The sequence below is a fragment of the Heliangelus exortis genome, chromosome 1 (assembly GCF_036169615.1).
Source record: "Heliangelus exortis chromosome 1, bHelExo1.hap1, whole genome shotgun sequence".
In the NCBI taxonomy this organism is placed as follows: Eukaryota; Metazoa; Chordata; class Aves; order Apodiformes; family Trochilidae; genus Heliangelus; species Heliangelus exortis.
This window is the reverse complement of record NC_092422.1, coordinates 78,957,400-78,978,888: the sequence shown is the minus strand read 5'-3', so window position 1 is coordinate 78,978,888 and position 21,489 is coordinate 78,957,400. Positions and strand designations below refer to the sequence as shown.

At 37.4% G+C, this 21,489-nt stretch overlaps 1 protein-coding gene across 2 annotated transcripts in view; it reads right to left on the bottom strand.

Annotated features, from left to right (window-relative positions):
- The window catches only part of POLA1 (DNA polymerase alpha 1, catalytic subunit), a 193,829-nt gene that overhangs the window by 17,896 nt on the left and 154,444 nt on the right, over nucleotides 1-21,489 (bottom strand). The gene's annotated exons all lie outside the window — the stretch shown is intronic.

Sequence of the window (21,489 nt, the reverse complement as noted above, 5' to 3'; positions counted from 1 at the left end):
CTATTCTTCCTTTTGGTCAAATGCTAAACATGTTGCAAATATGAGATGGTGGTAAACCTAGTAAGCCTGAAACTGAATTTTCTTAGGCTAACCAGCTGTAAACTCAGCAAACACAGTTCTTTGTAGAGTAACAGAACTAAAATGTATTTAGTTTGGGTTATGCAAGCTTGTTCAAAATGAAACTCAATTTGGTACAATTTCTGACTGTGCAAACAGGACTGAATTATAGATGGAATTACTTAAAAAGAATCTATTTCCATGAAGATGAAAACGTGGGGAAATGTTTTCCTTTAAAAGATAGTTCAGAGATACATTGGTTGAAAATCAAGGTCAAGTTTCTAAAAAGAGAAAAGCATATCAACAGAAACCCTCCACAAGATCAAAAACCAGAACGCACCAAAGTTGAGCTAACCAGAGACAAATTGAGGAGTGAGCAAAGCCCACAGAATAAATTAGAAAAAAGTAATGAATATACCTGCCAGCAAGACTCGTCTAAAAGCATTCACAGTTCTTTGCACTTACTAAAGCTTAATATAAATTCATCTACTTTGAGGGCTCATGAAACTCAGATGTGGAAGATGCTATCAGTTTCCAGTTTTATTTGCATCATCAGAGATGTATAAAGAAAAAAGGACACACTATTCATGCTTCTTTTACAGCTGCTGAGCACTGAATCTTCATTTAAAAGATGTAGGTGCTACACTCAGCTTTGCCATCACTTTCCAACACTATACTGAACTAGTTGAAGAATTAATTCAGGCTTCATGTTTTGTCCATAGAACAGGTTTGATGGCACCTCTCCCTCCAACCTACTGCTTCTCTCTTGCACTGAAAATTCTTTAGGCAGAAGTGGTCTTCAAAATCACCTATTTGTGGTGCATCAGACCTCTAGATAGCAGCATAATACAAATAATAACTAATGAAGTGAACCCAGACTTCCAAGTGAAGAAGTAAACCAGTATACCAACAATTTCAGTTTTTATTTCAGAGATGCCATTGCTGGCATCTGTATTATTTTAGGGCATAAACCATTTCTCTTCTACTGCTGAAGATGCTCAAGTGAGTTACTGCAAGTCATTCTCAGAGAGGCACTTTTACAGTCTGAATACAATTTAAATTTGTGCAGTGTTCAGTCTCATCTAAACTTCACGAGTCTTCAAGGATGGAAGCCCCACTTTTTGTCTCTCAGAGAGGGAAGGAGCAATACTACAAGGGACTTGGATCTTGAAACTAAGAACTGTAGTTAGATCAAGTATTAGTCTTCTTAATTTTCCTGAAACTGGTAAATTCAATTTTGATAGTAATAGTGAAGCCAGGTATCTAACATATAATAGAAGAGTCATCTACACATTTCAAATGTGGTATACAAAGCCAGAAGAAAAACAAACAGTATTTGCTAAACTTTGTAGAAGAAAAAAATGAAAACAAAAAATATTTGTGCAGCTAGCAGACTGGCCACTCAAAAAGCACACTGAGGAAAAGGAGCAAATATCAGCACTGTTTGAGGGAGGGAGGAATGGTCATGGTTTTTTACTGCTGCTTTCTACTTGGCTACCTGGCTTGACCCTCCACAACAGGCAAATTTCCTTCATGTAGATTTTAAATAGCAACACTGAACTTCTCAAATTCCTAGTGCCAGTGAATAAGTAAAAATTAAGATTAGAAAGCAACATGACTGCCACTGTGTATTAATGAACGAGGCAGCCACATGCCATGCAGAAAATAAAACATGGGTTTAACACACTCTGTGAGCCATTGCTTTCACCAGTGGTGTGGAGTTGGCAAGGACACCCTCAGCTGTCATGTCCTGCATGTAAGAGGTTAGTGTGGAGCTGCACTGCAGCAACAATTTAGTTTTTGTAAAGGAAAAAGCACATTACATGTTGTTCTTCCAATCCCACCACACTGCTGAGGAAAGCAACATCTCCTATCCATAAGGATACACATCCATCATCCCAGCATGGCAGCATTTCATAACATAGCACACATAGGCTACAAACAAAAAAGGACCACATCTGGTATTTCTAGCCCCAAATTCTGCCTTGGAGAGAAGGAAAGCAGATATCCTGGATGAACAAAATCATGCAGTGACATAGCCCTGGCTTATGAAACCAGCTTGCAGCAACCTGGAATGTCCAGAAACTTCCTGAACGGACAACACTTTCCCCATGCAGAGTAACTCTGGGTTGATTTTTCTCCTTCCACAAACACTTCTGACTACTTTTTGAACTCACATGAACCTTTTTGAGTCTCTAACAATCTGAGAAGCATTTATTGCTATTTAATTTACTGAGCTAAATGGTGTCTGCCTACTACAGGCAGCCTTGGCACTGCCTAAACACATTCAGGAGGTGAACACAACCAGTTACATGCTGGTAGGGCACTCACTTCTACTACAAGCCTAGCAGGCTTTATTGTACCCTTCTGCACCACATGCAATAAAACCAGCAGTTAAGAGGATACAGTCACTGTGGCCAAACAGAAGAATAGCAGGAAAACTCAGGTTGAGAAGAAAACCTGAAATACTCTTCCAGTCAAAAGTTTCCAATAATCTACATTTTGATGCACTGACATCTTCCAGCAGGTCAATGGGAGGTAATTTTGCCCCTCTTCTCCACTCTCATCAGACCCCACCTGCAGTACTGTATCCAGTTATGGGACACCCAGCATAAGAAGGACATCGAGCTGTTGGAATGAGTTCAGAGGAGGGCCATGAAGATGACCAGAGGAGCAGCTCTATCATGAAGACAGGCTGTGAGCTGGGGTTGTTCACCCTGGAGAAGAGAAGGCTCTGGGGAGGCCTCACAGCAGTCTTCCAGTACCTGAAGGAAACCTACAGGAAAGCCGGGAAGGGACTTCTTACAAGGGCATGTAGTGACAGGACAAGCTTGAAACAACAGTTTCAGACTGGAAGAGCGGAGGTTTCGATTAGACATAAGGAATAAATTCTTTCCAGTGAGGGTGGTGAGACAATGGCACAGGTTGCCCAGGAAAGTTGTGGATGCCCCATCCTTGGGAGTGTTCAAGCCCATACTGGAAGGGGCTTTGAGCAACCTGGTCTAATGGGAGGTATCCATGCCCATGCAGGGGGGTTGGAACTGGATGATCTTCAAGGTCCCTTCCATAGAGAACCATTCTATGATTCTATGATTTTTGGTAAGAGACTATTTCATAAATAACGAGAGAGACGAATGCATTATGGCACATGTAGGTTAATGTTACTACCTACCACGTGGGAAGGAAAAATGTAAGGGTGAAAATGGAGGTAAAAGGTTAACTGAAATAATGATTTGTCAGAGCTCATGGAAAGTCATGCTTTCCTTTTAACTCAGGCCTGGAGGGTGTAACCATGTTGTGCCTACTGAAATTGTCTCCACTAATAAAAATATGCCTTTTTTTAGTGAGACAGAAACTGTGAAGGTCTTTTGATGATACCAGGTACTATTCACAGCTACAATCATTTTTAGAATACATAATCCACCACACAATCACAGGTTCAGATGACTAAGCACTATACAATTTAGATGGGAGGAACTGAGGAGGAAAATGAACTTTCTAGCCCACTCTGCCAGACAAGTATATTCCTATGAAGACAGCAGACCTAAATGTTTTCTTAGAAATGCTTTGGATTTGTGATACTGAAGAAAACATTGCTTTTGTGTCTAATTACGAACTTTACGTGAAGATAACAATTAGAACTTCATCCTCACAGAAAACTGCTGTTGAAACTCATGAAAACGTAAGAAATGTTAAAAATATGCAAACAATATGCAAACATCTTTCCTACCCACTGAATGTAGGAAAGAATAAGAACATTTTAGGCCATGGGAAAAGCCTCACAATCAGTGCTGGCTGATCAAGTTGATTAGATTTTAGTAAGTATTATGGCATTAGATTGTTATTGGCAAGTGCTTCCCAAAATCCACATTAAGCCTCTAGCCTCTAAGTATCCTGCATAAGGATTCTTGTCTACACTGTGCTCACACAATGTTTTGGTAAGCACACCAGTGGAAGTCCTACATAAAAAAATATTTTCCAAGTATCTCAATTGCAAATGTGAACCTAAGCTGCCCATAAATGGCTTGGACAGATAGGTGCAGTTTCAGAGATGTTTTGATCCAAGAGTTTTGTTTCCTCGCTGTATTTTGTACCTGAAACAGAATGGAGTAAGAAAACTCTTTTGCATATCAAAAATTAACTTACACTCTCATATTGGCTAGCACCCTTTGCATTGCTAATTCTATTTCTCAAATGACTGTAAACTTATCGAGAGGCACACCACATGTCTGAGCATGAGTTCATAAACTCTCAATAGTCTTCCTCAGCAATGTCCCTTCATATGGGCAATTCCTGGTCAAAAAATTCTGTATCTTTTTTCCCTTGTTGCTTGGGTTTTGGTTTTTTTGTCTTTTTTGTTTGGTTGGTTATTTTTTGGGGGGTTTGTTTTTGGGTTTGGGGGGTTTTTTGTTTGTTTGTTTTTTTAATTTTATTTTTATTTTTGCCAAATAAGTATTTGTTTTTTGACCACAAACACAATCAGTGAGCTATTCTTTGCATTATTAGTAGACAGCTAAAAGATTCTTACATTTTTTTTTGGCACCCTGAAACAGGTCTCTGAAAATCCTGCAGCACAAGTGAATTACTCTGTGGTTTGCCATTTCTGAAGATATATTATTCTGGACCACTAAGAAAATTTATGATAGTATCTAAATATCATAGCTTCTGTGCTGATATTTATGCTAAAGGAAATAACAAATGTCAGCTTTACTCTCTTCTCAATCACAGAATTTCTTAACAAAGTAAACTTTAAAATAAGAAAAAACCGAAATGGGACTATGAAGAAGTCAGTAGATAGCATCTAGATATGTCATATATGCCACTGATACGATTTAGTCCAAGAAAGGGTTTATATGAATTCGCTAAGTAAAGGTTTTGAGCACAACTCTAATTAAAATCTGGTGACAAAAATCCAAGTCTAAGACATAAAATCTACGGAGACAACTGACAAAGAACCACAAAACCCCACTGGAGACACTCAAGTTATTTAGAAAACTGGAAGCATCTTACAACTTGTGAAATCTCCTTCTGCTGTGGGTGACACAAAGGCTGAAGCTGCTCCAATGATGTGTATGAGGCATATTGTCTTTACATATCAGTATACTACAGTAACTCCTCTTCTGTTTTATTTCTTTGTTGTGGGTCTCTTCAGAGGAGCAAAACTAAACAGAAATTAAATATTTTGAAGAGTTTAACTGGTTATCTTTTAGCCACAGAAGCCCCTGCAGTGGCTTTTCTTCAAAAGGTATAAAAATAACACTTAGGTAGTTGAACTACAGGGAAACCACAACCTAACCTTAATTTTAAGCTGTCGAGGGTCAGCACAAAACCTGTTTTGACCAAGTTACTGCAGTAAGATTTTGTGGAAACATTTGCTTCAGATCCAGTTGTCTCTTGGTAAATCGAGGGATTAAGCTGAGGGAGCAGAACTCCAGCCTGACCCAGCACTGCAGCCACTCAGGCAAAGACTGACAGAAGCCTTGGCTTTTCCCTGGATTGTCTGGACTATCTGGACACTAAGATCTGAATCTACTACTTTCCCAAGGGTTTTCTAGAAAAGGAAACAGATGTTCACATAACACAGACAGGACTGTAAAATATTTTCAAAATGCTGGAAAATAAGTAGTACTTTCTCTGTGCATAAATTACATTAAAAGCCTATGTAATATTTTTCAAAAATAATACAAGAATTCCTTTTGAAAGCTACTGTGGAACTGCTACTCTTTTGCATTAAGCTATGCACAAACTCGAAAAATTTGCTTCGAAATGTGAATTTAAATAGATACCACTTTACAAACAACAAATATTCACAATGTTAACTTTCAGGTCGTTTACATCTGAACAAGCACATGGGAATAGCAGATTTATTTTAAAAGATAACAGTAAGGAGAGGGATACAGAGAGCCTGTGTAAAAATTTATTCTGTCAGTATTTCTATTGACACTCAACTAGAGGCTTCCATCAAGCTTCCTACAGGTTTTAGGAAAGAGCTAGTGAATAAAACGGGAGGAAAAGCTTTAAGAAGCATATTTTATGACTGTGGACACCACAGGAGAATCCTGTCATCTGATAACCTGGAAAAGGAAACACCTTCACAGCAACACACTGCCACCTCTAGAAACGCTCCAGAACCTCAGGATTTCAGAATGGACATTTCTGTGATCTCTGGAGAACTGTCCAACTATGAAGGTTTCACTGCAGCAGCCGACTGACCAGGAAGGACTCAGATGGTATCAAGAACAGCATAGCAGTGAAATGATAACAATTTGATTTTTTTCAGTCAACACCTTTAATGTGCATGTACCATTGTGGCACACGCTTTCAAGAATCAGATATCTAACACTAATAAATTATGCACCGATTACAGATGACCTTTGGAGTCAGTAAAGGTACAGTCACAATCATGCATTTAAAAAAAATAAAAATCCTGCTTTCCACTATAATGTGTGAATGTATGACATTAAATGAGGCTTGCAATATAATCAGCATGGTTGGCTACTTTAATATATTCCATTTCAATTTAAAATCGCCACAAGCCAAGAGTGACGAATCTAATTTGATCAGTTGTTCACAAAAACACTGAAAAGAGATGTTAGCAGGCCTATCAACAGCTGCTAACACAGCCTGCTTTCAAAAGCAATTAATTGCTTTTTACACAACCAGAAACTCTTAAAATAATCAAAACTAGTTAAAGCCCTGAAGTATTAGGAAAATGACAGTGGAAAGGAATTGTCTTAGCAATAGCATTATTATACATCAAACTATTGCTTTAAAAGTACAAAAGCAAGAAAATTCAAACAGAAAGGTCAAATCTCTAATAAGAAGGTGCAGTCAGGTGGTGTGCTAACAGCAATAACCCATTGTAACTTGACTTCATAGGTTTGACTGCTCTTTATGAGGTGTTTCAATTGTATTTCTTAGTTAAATGGATTTTATGAGTTCTTGCACATGTTAAATATGCATATTTAACTGCAATTAAATAAGTCCACAGATTACTAATAACTTAGTATAAAGCCTGTCATACACAAAGAACACACACTTTCAAAAGCAGAACAAGTTCCTGTGTAATTCATGTAATTAAAAATACATAGATCTCATAATTTACCACTCAAAAAATACTGAGAGCAATGTTGTCTTACCTATCGTATCTGTCATGCTTACCATACCTTTAACTTTATGGATTTTGGTCCTGGAGGCTGAACATTTTTCTCTGTCTGACAAAAGTTTTGCAGAAGCAAGTGAAACTGGTTTGGGTTAATGAGACTGAAACTAACTTATAAATGGAACAGCACCATACCAGACTGCACCCATTCAGTCAGCTGCTAATCAGCATCTGCATGAGAGGAAAGTTTTGAAAGCGTTTCAAATGCAGCACCATTAAACAAACATATCTTGGATTGTAGCAGGAGATGACTGGCATTCTCCAAGACTGGGGAATGATGATTTGGTTTGGTGTATCAGCACCATCAGTGGTGTTAGCACTTGGAATTCAATTGCTGTTTACTTACTTAAATTGTTACTGTTGTCGATTTAAGGAAATGACCTTGCCACAACATCAGGCATAAGGACAGCATATGCAGAAGTAAAACAAGATACCTGAAATCAAATTGCTCTGTCATAAAGAGTCACTAAAACAGGGGAGATGGCAAAAGACTAAAGCATCTGCTGCTGCACAGAATCATAGAATTGGCTGGGTTGGAAGGGACCTCAGAGATCATCAAGTCCAACCCTTGATCCACTACTGCTGCAGTTACCAGACCATGGCACTGAGTGCCACATCCAGTCTCTAAGATCAACTATAAATAAAATAAAAATGCCATTTGTGATACAATTCTGGATGAAGTATGTGGCCAGAATTAAAGACCGTTTATTTTGCTTATGATGAAACCGCAAAGCCCACACCCTTGGTCAAAGGAAAACCATTACATTCAATCCAAAAAGGTTTAAAATACTAACAGATAAAACTACATTTAAGAAACAGCAGAATTGAATCATGACTTACTGCTCAAGTATTTGGTAACAGCTAGCTTTATCCCAAGTTAAGCAATATCAATATTGTAACAACACATTTTTAGAATTTGAGCTTCTGTGACAATCCCAAATGTCAAACGCACTGTCATTTTCAACCTTGCTCACCTTCACCTACTTCCCACACAATATTTTACACATTAGAAGGCAAAACAGATCCTCAAAGCAACAGAAAAAAAGTAAGATGAAAAATAAGCCTATCTCCTTTCTATCTTGAAAAAGAACAGGCTACACTCCAAAAATTAAAACTTTAAATAAAGTCCTGCCCACCTTAATGTAAATGTTTATCTGACCCTGAAGCAGTGAGACAAATGTATAATGCTTAGTGATGTAGATAATTCCAGCAAAAAAACACCACAGACAAACAGCTGCTTGGATAAATTTCTGGAACAGCTGCCCAACACAGGATTCTTTCAGGCCTTGTGCAGAGGAGTCTTGCATCATCCTCTAGGAGAACAACATCAAAATATTGCAGCACTTGCTTGCAGGGGACCCATATCTGTAGAGACATGTATCTATAGGTACATAGCAGCTGCCAATGCAACTGGAAGCTATGTAACAAAACAGAAGAAACTGCCCACTTTGCCATCCTGAAAACAGTGAGAGATCACAGGCTCAGCTGCCACTAATATGTCAAGGACACAACAACATACTCTCCTCTTCATACAACCAGCTCCACTACTAGGACATCAATATTTCCCCCCCACACACACACCCCCAGCCCCTCCTAGAGCTGCTTATCATCCCCAATTTGTGAAAAGTCAGCAATTTTGAGCTTGGAATATAGGAGATACGTGTTCAGCAGAACAACAGATGTGAAACAGACTACTTGGGTACCCAACATTAAGTACTTTCTGACAAAGACTGCATTAGCAGATGACAGGAGATTGAACACATAGCAAACAAAATGCTTTGCAGATTTTCCTGTCCTTGATGTTGCAGCTGATCTGGAAAAGAATGTGCAAAGTCCCTCATGCAGAGACAGCCTTTGCTCTTAGCGTACTAACTCGATACACTTACAAATCCACACACTCCTTCAGTCTTCCACCCTCCTTAAGAGGGTCTACAAATAAAATAATGGATTATCTGAGGCTGCTCTGTTATAAGGAAATATATTTTAAATGGCCTTCTTAAATAAACTTGGTGAATGTATTTTTTTACCTGTTTCATGCTTGACGTTCAGGAAGAAAAATTTTGTGCTATGGTCAGTTCAATATTAAACTCCTCAGGGTAACTTCATCTGGAGTTATCAAAATCCCTGTGTATTTACTGAATATGAAAAAGCAGAAGTTGATGGAGGTGGCTTCTTAGTGCTAAAATACTTTGTGAGTAAAGAAAAGCTATTAACTAGACAATAGCTATTCACCTTGAAGACTGTAAATTAATTTCCAAACGACCCCATACATGAAGTTTAGTCTCTGAAAAACAGTAAGGGCTTAGAAGAATTACACCCTCTGCTTCTCTAAAAATAACCACAAAAAACCAGCCTGCTCCCAGGACAGAAGCCTGAACTCTCTTCTCAAAGTTACTCTTAACAGGCTGGTTTACACACCTCATGACAGACCTTTCTGAAGGAGTGATGGGAGTTATGGCATACTGCCTCCTCATGGTTAACATTTATGACCAACTCTTTACCATTTGCCATGTATACATTAGAAATAGGTTATTCTGGGATGCAGGGGTGGTTTATTTTGGAGCAACATGCTCTTCTCACTTGGCTTAAGTCACCAGGGGCTGTAACTAACTGCAGAAGCATAAAGGAAACTACTTTGGTATTACTTTTTTTTTTTTGACAAAAAACCTTGAGGTGGCTGCACATAACAATTTCCCACATTTATCATCTATCATTGTAAATTCATGGGGGCTATGGCTTTGGTATAACTTTTCCAGTAATACTACTTTCTCTACCTGAACTAGTCACCCTGAATCTGCTTCAGATTGGCAAAGAGGAGGCATTTCCCAGGTGTCATCCATACCAGCCTACTATAAATGAGACAAGATAAGCCATGCCCTTGAACTGCCTAATTCTCCTCACTACACCAAGGAGGACAGGCCAATAAATTCACATGCAAATTCCTGAACTTTGAGACCCCAAAACCAGTGGTGTATTCCTTCACAGGAGTTTTCTCCACTGTTTATGTTTGGCATGGAATTCCTGCTTTGCTGTAAAAAGAAAGAGAACAGCAGAGCCCCTGTTCACACAATACCCATATACCCAAGTACCTATATAACAAGCTAAGGAGTATGCAGCAAGGTAAACACGAACCATTACTGAACACCTGCAGCAAAGAAGGCCATCAGCACCTGGGCTGCATTAGGCAGAGCATCAGCAGCAGGTCAAGGGACCCTTTTCCTTTGCTCAGCCCCGGTAAGGCCACACTTGGAGTGCTGGGATGGCTTCCCAGTACAACAAAGACATGGATTTACTGGAGTGACTCCTACAAACACAATTACAGGAACTGAAGCACCCTTCATACAAGGAGAGGCTGAGAGAGCTGCAACTACTCAGCCTGGAGATGATTCAGAGCAGGGGACCTCATCAATTTCTGTATGTAGCTGATACAGGCAATAAAGATGGAGCCAGGCCACAGACCCAGAGGCCAATGAGCACAAACTGAAATAGAAGGATACCATGTAAACATAGTCTTTTCCTTTTCTACTGTGAAAGTAGTCAAGTGGTAAAACAGGTTGCCTTGCTGTGGAGTCTCCATCCACAGAAATACTCAAAACCTGAGTGCACATGGCCCTGAACAACCCGATGCAGCTGGCCCTACTTTGAGCAGGGAGTTGGACTACACGACCTCTGAGTTGCCTCCTTGCTTGATTCTGTGATTGTCTTGTTAAGAATGAGCCAGTATTTTCTGTGCAGAAGTGTATCTCACAGGTCTTGTGTTCATACAAAATGTCACTTCTAGTCTTGACACCAAAAAACCTTAGTGAATCATCATTGCCAGTAGAAACAGGAGACATATGCAGTCTCTTTCTTGCTCACTTCAGTGAACTGTGACCCTTGGGCTTTTTAAGCTTCACATTTTAGGATTATTCAGCTTTCATCTCTACTAGGTCCTCACTGTTGGCACACGCAGTGCAAATGACAAATTTTGTCTCAAATATCACTGTATACACACTACCCCAGGGGGCATATCCAGAGGTGGATGATCTGTGTCTGAGCAGAAAATCCGACCCATGGAAATGTAACAGATCTTTTGTTCACTCCTCTCCCCACTTTGCATTAGATGCAAGCAAAGCATCAGATGGATTTTCTCCAAAAGAAGGAAAATCTTTACATGTGCCCCCACTCATTCCTGAGCTCGCTGCTGTTACCCATCATAGCTCATTTCCTCACTCATCTCTCACTCTCCTTTTTTAAAGGCAATGTGTATCGGCTGAAAAGATAAGGGTGACTTCTTACTATATAAAAGTCCTGTCACTGGTGTGATTTATATTATCTTTATAATTGGGATACATTATAGTGCAGAGATTTGCTTTATAATGAAAAGTTTGTTCGACCTTCAGGCCTCTCCTTGTTGGTGACACAAAGCACTCAACTCACATTGTTGGAAAGTGTTAAATGTAAAAATTTCTGTGTAAGCTCAACAGCACTTTTTTCCTTAATGCCATTTGTAGTTTCCAGTCTGCAAAAAACTCAATTTAAAAAGAAAAAGAAGTAAATATACCAATTTGAATTATGCTAAGAACATGGTTTATCATAATAATGGTCTTCAAATATGTACTATTCAACAGAAATACTGGCCTACTCCAGACATTTCAATAACATCAGCTTGCAACTGCTGAAGAAACTTCCCAAGAAGGATGTACTCCATCTGTAAAACTGCCGATTTCTGCAAAAAAAAATTCCTTCCAAATTATATTTCACGTTTAGAGAATGAGTTTTTAAAAACTTCTTTACCATGTACTTTCCAGAGACTTTTTCCCTTCCCCACTTTAGACATCCAGAACAAGACAGTACGAAATGATCTGTTTTCAAACTGATCCACCAGTAGGATTCTTTCAAAGAATACTAATGCCAATATAAGGCTCTGCATACGTTCGTGCAGCCACTTTCAAGGATACATACATAAAAATCTTATTTAACACTTCCTTAATCAAGAAAAACTTCCCTCAGGATAGCAAGTGCAATCATAATGAAATATGGAGTTTGGGTGAGCTCCTACTGGAAATGCAGACCTAATTTTTGACCTCACTGGGTTCAAAAAACCCATAAAGATAAAGGCTACATTTTGCAATGTTCTATTTCATTGGCAAGCTGCACTGCAAATTGGTTTCATTGTTGCCTCTCCAAATCTTTCAACCTTTCTGTCTCAGGACTCTCTCCTGCATTTTATGTATTGTGAATTTTAGAATTGTTTTTTGTGAAAATCACTTCAAACATCTGATTTGGTTTTTTATGTCTCTATTCCTCTATCGCACTAATGCTCTTTAAGTGAGTAATTCAGTACAGGCATTTCACCTTTCCTTTATAAAATACAACCTGTTCAACAAAAATCGCACAAGAATCCCTATGACAGCCTAATAAAAAAATTACCTTAGTACTAGTATTTTGTTGGGCCCGTGTATTTTGATGTGATAACTGGAAGTTCTTCATCCACCTCTTAAGAAGAAAGACCAAACAAAGAAATAAAACCCACAGCCTTTTCCACCCTAAAGAAAAATAAAGGCTTACTCCAGAATTGTTGTTACCAAAACTCCTCAACAACTTGAATCTTCTCAAAATGCAACATATTTTTTGTAATGCTAGACCACTAACATTATTTCTATACTCAGGGTAGAGGCATACAGGTAAATACTTGAAAGGTACCCTAACATGTGCAACATAAAGCTTTACCATGGTGACTACTTGTTTAACTTACCCAGTGGTAATTTCTGATTATATTTTACCCTTCCTTTCATTTATCCCCATAAAACCTTTACAAAGTCTGAATGTACTGCTACTCTCCTTTCACATATCTTTTTTTTGGTCAGGGATGTAAATCCAATGGTAGGCAGAGGGCTTTCTTAAACGAGATTTCAAACAAGTGAATTATGTTTCAAGTTATCATTAAACTGCATGCATGATATGTTTAAGTTCAAATGCACTGATTCCCGTACAAAATTTTAAGTGTGAAACTAAAAATTTTCCACATCAAGGCTTTGATTACTATAGTTTACTATTGCTGTTTAAAAGCAGAGTAGCTAATGCTATTAATAAGTATGTTCACTATATTTATTTCTTTCACTCACTAGTAACTACTTTTCATTAAAGATATTATATAAACTACAGGCTCACCTTTAGGAAAAAAAAAAAAAAAGTAGTATAATTTAAGATAAAGACATGTGATCTATAAAGGCTATAAAAATAACACATACTTTTAAGTTTTCTTTTAATGCTCCTTTTCTTTCTCCCCAAACATGTAACACAATTTCCAAGAAAAATATTAATCTGATAAATGTGCTGCTGTTATGTTCTGCTGGCTGTTTATGGAACATATATTGTTATACCAGAAATATAAAACAATACAAGTCTGTAAAATTGTATTAATGTCACATATTATGTTTTTACCACCTAAATAAACTAGCTTAGGCTGTCACTCACTCCTTTTTATTCATTTTTTGTTTTGTCTTACTGCACGCATCTCTCACAAAGTGAAAAATTTCTATTTAAAGATAAGTGGAAATACCACAGATGTAACATTTTCATGTCAAAACAATTACCTTATTATATTCCGAGTTAAATAATATAAGATAGGAAAACATTTTGATATGCATTTGACAGTTGTAATCCTGGCAGGATCAAATCAACTTCTTCCAAACTCAACTGTGCTAGATACAACCAGTGAGCTCCCTAACTTGACTGCCCCTCTCAGCCACCTAAACCCCCTCACAGAAGAGGGACAAGGACAAGCCAAGACAGAAGGGTATCTTGCTGTATTTTTTTTCTTCAAGGCTGAGCTACATTCTGGCCTGTCACAGGAGGTTTCTTTGCTCTGAAAAGCCAATGGAATTACATTAGCCTGAAACGTGAAATCTGGGATTTGGATTGTTAGGAAGAGAAAATCTCCCAAAATTACTGAAAACAAAAAGAAAAAAATGTAGTTCTCTTTCTTTGTGTCTTGTAAAGCTGCTCTTTGCCATGACACTAGCACAGCCTTGCTGTGGACTTGAAACCTGTGCAAGTGGAGGTGCAGTCTGAGAGGCAAAGAGGCAGCAGATGTGCTCACACACACTTTTCTGAAATATGAAACCCAAAGAGTACTTTATGCACTCTTCATTTTCATGGCAGTAACACCCATGTCTTGCAGTGCTCTTTTTTTTTTTTCCCCTCTAGAAACAGCTGCATCTGGATTGGTTGATACTGCCCCATTTTTCTGATGGAGAGATGACCAAACTTTAATACTGCTTTACAAAGAGAAATATTTGATTTAATAAAAATGAAAGCTGCATTTAGACACTTCTATTTTGTGCTGCATTTTCATACATATATCATGCCCTATTTTTGTGTTCCCTGTGGAAACAAAGCAAATCTTTTCCCTAATGCTATTCTCTACATAGCCTTATAGTCCTTAATGAAGAAAATTTCTTTCCATTCATCTCTTAGTAGAAAAGAATATAACTATTTTTACCATAGCTGATGGAAACTCTTTAGTCAAAGGATACAGAAAGGCATCCCATAAAGTTATTCTACTTCAGTAAGTATAATGTTATTAATTTATCCCTGAGATCAAATAAGGATCAACTTTTCACAATCTGTGTTCACAAATAATGACTTTATGTGTTTCTTTTAAAGGTAAATAGACTTCAACCTACTTTGGAGATAAATTCTCCTTAGGACTCCTGTGCTTAGCAGATATGGGTTGGGGCAACCACATTTAACATCAAGAAGATGACAGACCCGCATTACCTGCAGAGCCAGGCCAAGTTAACCTGTTCTGTTCTCTTCATGCTTCCATTCCACCATTTACTTCTCACTGAGATCACAACTTTCTTTCTTTTTATTGGTATCACAGACTGTGATCACTTATTTTTTACATCACCCCTTTCACATGGATTCTGCTTTCTGCTACTGAAAGTATTTTTATACACAATAAATGTGTGTTTGATGTCACAATGAGAGAAAACATTCCATTTCTGATGTAATTTTAATACATCACAGCGTTAGAGAATGAAAAAAAAAACCCAAATCTAACACTTTACAATACTCTCTTCATTCAATCTACCAAAGGTAGAACATGACTTATTTATATATAGAAAAGAATGTTTTTATCTGCCCAGTTTTAATAAAAAAGCAGGAAAAAAGTACCATAAAATATCCTGAATATTGATTTGAACTTCCCTAACATGCAGTAAACAATTTTTGGTTTCAAATTGCACAGTTAAGATATATTTAGAACCAAATATGTGCAAAAGTAACAGAACAGCAGAGACACAAACATATTGACACAGAAAAACAATTTTTAAAAAAGATATTTTACTCAATAAGTCTATGGCCCTACTACATTAAGCTACATTCCCTACTACATAAGCTACATTTTGTGGATTCAAGGTCTCACTGCACATATACATGGCCATAAACAATACTTTTCCAAACATCTTTATAGCTGACACCAGATTCCTGTACCACATATCCCCAACCAAAATATAAAGAATAAAGTTACAAAAGGTGCTAACTGAAACTGCGCAACTTTCTGTAATTTAAGCTACAGAATCTTGAAATTTAAAAGATATAAAGTATCAACGAGAAAATTTAAGAAGCTCTAAATTTGCAGGCAATACAGTCATGGTTTCCAACCTAACTTTAAGGGAAATAATAATTAAAGGCTTGATAGTCCTTCCACAACCCTCTGAAACTACACTAGCCACTAAGAAAGGGAAAAGGAGAGCTGGTATAATGTACAACACTGTACAACATCTTCAGTAGGTCACTGGTCTTTTAAATAATCTCTAGTGAACAAATAAGATTTCAGAAAGTTTTTAGTAGATAATTACACTTCCTGATTTTGTAATTAGTGGAACTACATGTAATTACATAATAATTATGACGGTAATTACGTAATTAAGATGTATAATTATGTAGTAAAAAACATTATGGAAATAAAAGCCATCAACTGTATAAGCACAATACATTTTTAAAAATAAATTCTGTATCATCTGTTTAAAGCTACCATTTTCCTCAAAATATCAAAGTGATTATGAGCCATCACTGGCAAGTTCTAAAATACATTTCTTAGGAGACTTAAAAATCATAGAGATAATTGTATCTTTTTTTAAATCTCTTTAAAGCCATAGCTTTACATTACCCTTCTGATGTCTAGGCACATGTATACTTGAATGGATTATACAGCACTAAATTGTTTATATTTATATTTCCAATTTCTACTAAAATTAGCATCTATGTCAGAACTTTGGTATAAAAAATAGTTATTTATTTACTAGTAAACTGCCAGATCCATCAAACCTACAGGTCTTCTAGAAGGAAAAAGATGCTAGTCTTGCACTTCCCACTAGAGAAAAGTGCTTACTGCTGTGAACTGCTCTCCATCAAAAAAAAAAAACCCAAACAAACCAGCAACTTTGTTAACAGAGATGAAACAAGAAAGACAAAGGCCCCTAAAAGAAAAACTTTGAAGAGCTGCAGGCAGAAATGAAACAGTGAAGAAAAAAAGAGCTTTAAAAATATTTTCTGCTCAGCGTTCTCCCCAAAGAACTGATAATGGAGGCAGATGACATTAGATAGTCTACACTACATCAAGTTGGCAGGGGCTATATCAAGTTGGCATATATCTATATTGAAGTGTACAAGAGAAGGTATTTCTGTTCACTTTTTCCCACACACAGGAAAAAAATATTATCAGTAGCAGCAGGGTATTTATTTGAAGAGACCAAATAACCATTCCAATTCAGGAGGAGTAAGAGTTATTTAAAGCTACTACTTCACTCCACCTGCAACATTAATACAAAGTACAAGGAAAAACGTCTTCATTAATCAAAACCATTTCATGAGGGGTCTGAGACACAGTACATGCACTCTTGTCATGCCAAAGACTTCCCATGCTGTGGACATAATCATTACTGTGTTAACTCATTATTTCCATTTATTTCACTCACAAGCAGAAAAAATAACTCATAACTCAATTCATAACTCGTAACTCCAAGAAAGGTGTCACAGCCCATTAAGTTTTGTCCTCAGAGAAAGGGTTGTAGAAATGTACAGTGTTATCAGGATTTACTAGATTTTTTAGGTTTAACAAGACCACATAAGTAGAATGGAGAAAAAGTTACATTTAAGATGTTACAAATGTCCACCTGGCAATAAGAAAAAGTATGATCATTATGGGACAATAACTTAGGATCTGAAGATTAGCTAACAGCCCATATACTGCTTCAAAAGGGCCAAAAACCTACAGCAAATAATTTTCAATAGTTTTTGCCTTCAAAAAAAGGTAGTTGTACGAATAACAAAGAAACAGTGAGTTACATATAAAAAAAGAAAAAAAGTTGAGAAATCTTCAAAACAACACACTAAGGAAAAATGAACAAGCGCTTTTGCTGATACACTCCAAGATTAAATTCTTGAAAATAATTATTTTATAATCTCTTCTAAACAACATGATTGGAAGACAAAGTACTTGACAGCAAATGTGCAGAGAAGCATTTGTTTGCCTGGATGTAAAGATCACTACAGTGAACTCAAGACTTAGTGATGAAGATGTGATGCAAACAGAAATGCTTCGTGCATCAAACTACTCTTTGAAAAGAGACACATCAAGTTTCAGCTGTTAACATCTTAAAAATAAATGCATATACACATACGCATGTAGGTTATTTACGTAAGTTCTCCTTATCTTCTCCTGCACATAGACAACTATATCCCCTTTTTCACTTACTGCAGAAAGAACCTATTTGTAGTCTGCCTGCCAGAATATTGCTAAAAATGTGGCACATTGTTGTGATGCCAGAAGTCTCCATTCCATCACAATGGTTTCACACACAATATGATCCTTCCAGCTTCACTGCACACCTGCTCTCCTTTCTTCATCTGACTGAACCTCCCCGCTGTATCTCAGAGCAGGAACACATCCCACCCCTTCAACTCCATGTGCTTTGAAGATCTCTAGGTCTTCCTAACAAAGAGAAACATTCAACCACTTTTCCCCAAGTTGTCTTCCTCCCATCCTCACTTTCTTCCACTCACACAACACATGGCTGTGTGCCCAGAATTTCTGTAATCCAATAATCAGGCTCAATAGCTGAAAATATTCTGTGACAGAATCTACTGCAGCACCTCCAAAATTTCTGTCCCTGAAATACTTAAAGCCTCGTTAACAACATTTGTAACCTTCACCCTCTTAGAGATGACATAGTGGAAAGATGGTGGCTTTCAGTCCCATTCTGCAATACAGAACAGAAAAAAATCCTATAACCAGGATATTATTTCTCTAGAAAATTTGCAGCACCATAAAGAACCTTGGTGATTTTAATGCTTTTGGAATAATGCTGCTGTCACTGTGAATAAGGAGACTGCAGCACCTCTATCTTCCATTAAACCTTCTGTTGCAGAGGGGAAACTGAACTAGAGACATCTGCATGAGGCAGAGCAATTGTATTGACTTTATGTGGGCTCCACTTCTCTTCGTTTTTCAAAGACTTATTTTACTGTAGAAGCAAAAAATTAGAATAGTAAAATATTTGAATTAACAATACCAATATTTGAACAGAATAATGGTATAAAGCTTATCACACTCTATTTTGATCTCCTAATGATATAGCCATAAAAATACATTGGTTTCCATTTCCGAAGTTAAGGAATACAGAGCAAGCATACTCCTGACTATGATATTGATCCTCTTGCAGGTAAAGGGAGCAGTTTGAATGGTTTTTGAACTCCCAGTGATTTCACAATTATTCTTTTAAATTCCATTTCAAGAAATGGTATGGACCTTCAATATAAGTAACTAAAAAACCAGAATCTGTTCTGGAATTAAGATTCCGCATTTTGAAGGGTTAAGACTACACAAAATCTACAAGAAAGAACCACTTGTCTTTAAAAACTCAAGAAAAAAGGCGATAAAAAGGAGAAGTGCCTGAAGTCCATGCAGTTTAGGTCTTGAAAAACAATGTTCCAAAACAACGCAAAAAACCTCCCCAAGCCAAAATCAAAACAACAGTAAATAAGTGATTTAGTCACATAAAAAGACTGAAAACACCAAATATGTACAAAACCAAAATGAAAACTTTGCCACCATTTTTGATAAAAGCAATGAAGCTGTCATCACAGGTCCAGGACAGAATGGCTTGTAAATGATTGCATGGAAACAAAATTTTTGGGCTTCAAAAGGAAAATAAATATGAGCTTCTTATTATGAGGGCAGTTCACTAAATTTTCCCTTAACAACTACAACAAAATTGAAATATGAACATCATTTCAATACTACAGAGTTTTAAATAAAACATATCAAATCAGTAATGTATATTACTAGAAAACAGAACACTGGTATCTAAAAAATAAAAAGGTGACCCAAATAGTCATAGCAATTATACTCAAGTTCTGTGTATAATTCAGAGCAACAGAAAGGTGACTCCTAAAAGATATCTGAAAAGTGAGACAAGATTGCACCTAGGTTTACCAGACTCACCCAGTTAGTTTCTTTGAAGAGAACCAGTTTTCAAAGGAAAACTAAGACATCTAATTCATCTGGTCCTAACACTTGCTGAGGCACTAAGACCTGTCATCGCTGGCTGGCTGAAGATGATCATACAATAACTTCAAACAAAGAAAAAGGTAAAAATACACCATGCTGAAAGGTAAACTGTCCAAGAGAGTATAACATCCTAGCAGAGTTTTTACAATTCCTTGAGAATTACTCTGGAAACTAGTTTTATTGCATTTCCTCCAATTAGCAGTGACAGTCCAAGAAACATTTTATGATCAAGGCAGAAGGTAGGAAACTATGTGAAGAAACTATCATACTCTGAATGCTACCATACTATGAATGAAGAAGCTATCATACTATTTTTCAGAGAAAATCCATTAACCTCGAAGTCTAAAATTACACATGAGCTTAAGCAGTCTGAAATTATTAAAACCAAGAAAGTTTCAATAAAACAAAACATCAAAAACCTGAGATATGGACTCAAGGTTCCAAAATGACAGGAGGAAAAAACAACACCCAAACCTCAAGATTTCTATCATTACTTAACTACAAGTTTGCAATATGATACAGCTGTGAACAGGGTATTTATGACTCAAGAAAGCAGAAGTACTTCCAGCAAAGGTACAGATCCTGTGTACAAGACTTTAGCCAGACACCACCTAACATATCATGTAGTTTCTTGTACTCAGGGATTAATTGAGCCTAGAAAAGACAGCACACAAATATGCTAAGAGGAAGGATCATGTATCAGACACCAATTCTTCCCAAAGAAATCTAACAGTGTCTCAGCCTTAGACTGAAACAAGATGTTACCACTGTTTCCAGAAGCACCAGTGGAGAACACCATGGAAGGGAAATAAGTAAATATTTAGGGAATGAACACAAACTAGTCACAGACAAGTTCAAATAGGAAAACTGCAGAGAATTTTCAGCCACCACAGAAGAAGGGCCTGAAACACATCTTGAACAGCAGCAAAAGGGGAGGAACCATCCACAGAGCTCAAAATGAAGTGCCATGAACTTGGGAGTGCTTAAGAGATGTGGTAGTCTACGGTAGCAAGGAACTGGATGTGATCACACATGAAGTCTCTTCTACTCTTATGCCTTTATATTAGGCAGAAGATCTACACACCAACTAATTTGATTTCAGCTGGCAGTAGCATCCACCATATAACATTCCTTTAGTGCCTCTACAAAGTTGTATTAGACTGAGATGCCTATACAGTGTAACCTTCTTTGGATGTACCAAGTCATTCTGGAGTACAAGCATGAGAGTGAGTTCAGTCTTAGAGGGATTAAGAACAGAAATTAGAACCCTTAAAAGATGAAACATAAGTACAACAGGCGAAAACCAGATTGTTCACTTATTTGAGCATTTCTTAGTTAACAGGTTACACTATTTTGATTTTCATATAAGGCTTATCAACATAACACTTAGGATGGCCAAGTTTTGTTTATCATCAGCCAGCAACCTCACTGGTGATGTAGGGTAGGGGTGAGGAAGACTGTCAGAGCAGAGCAGCTCTCAGAGCTGCAGTCTCCAGCAGTAGCACCTCTTCTTCATGGGCACCACCAGCACTGCACAGGGGATGCAGTAGAAGCTCTCTGTGTGGACCATGCACTTCAATGGTGGGACCCAAACACAGCTTTATTAAGAATCCCAAGTCAGACACACATCAGCCCACCTTCAGAAATATTCTTCTGTCAGACAGGCCTGGAAATCACTTTGCTGCACAGAACATGGGGATCCATTACA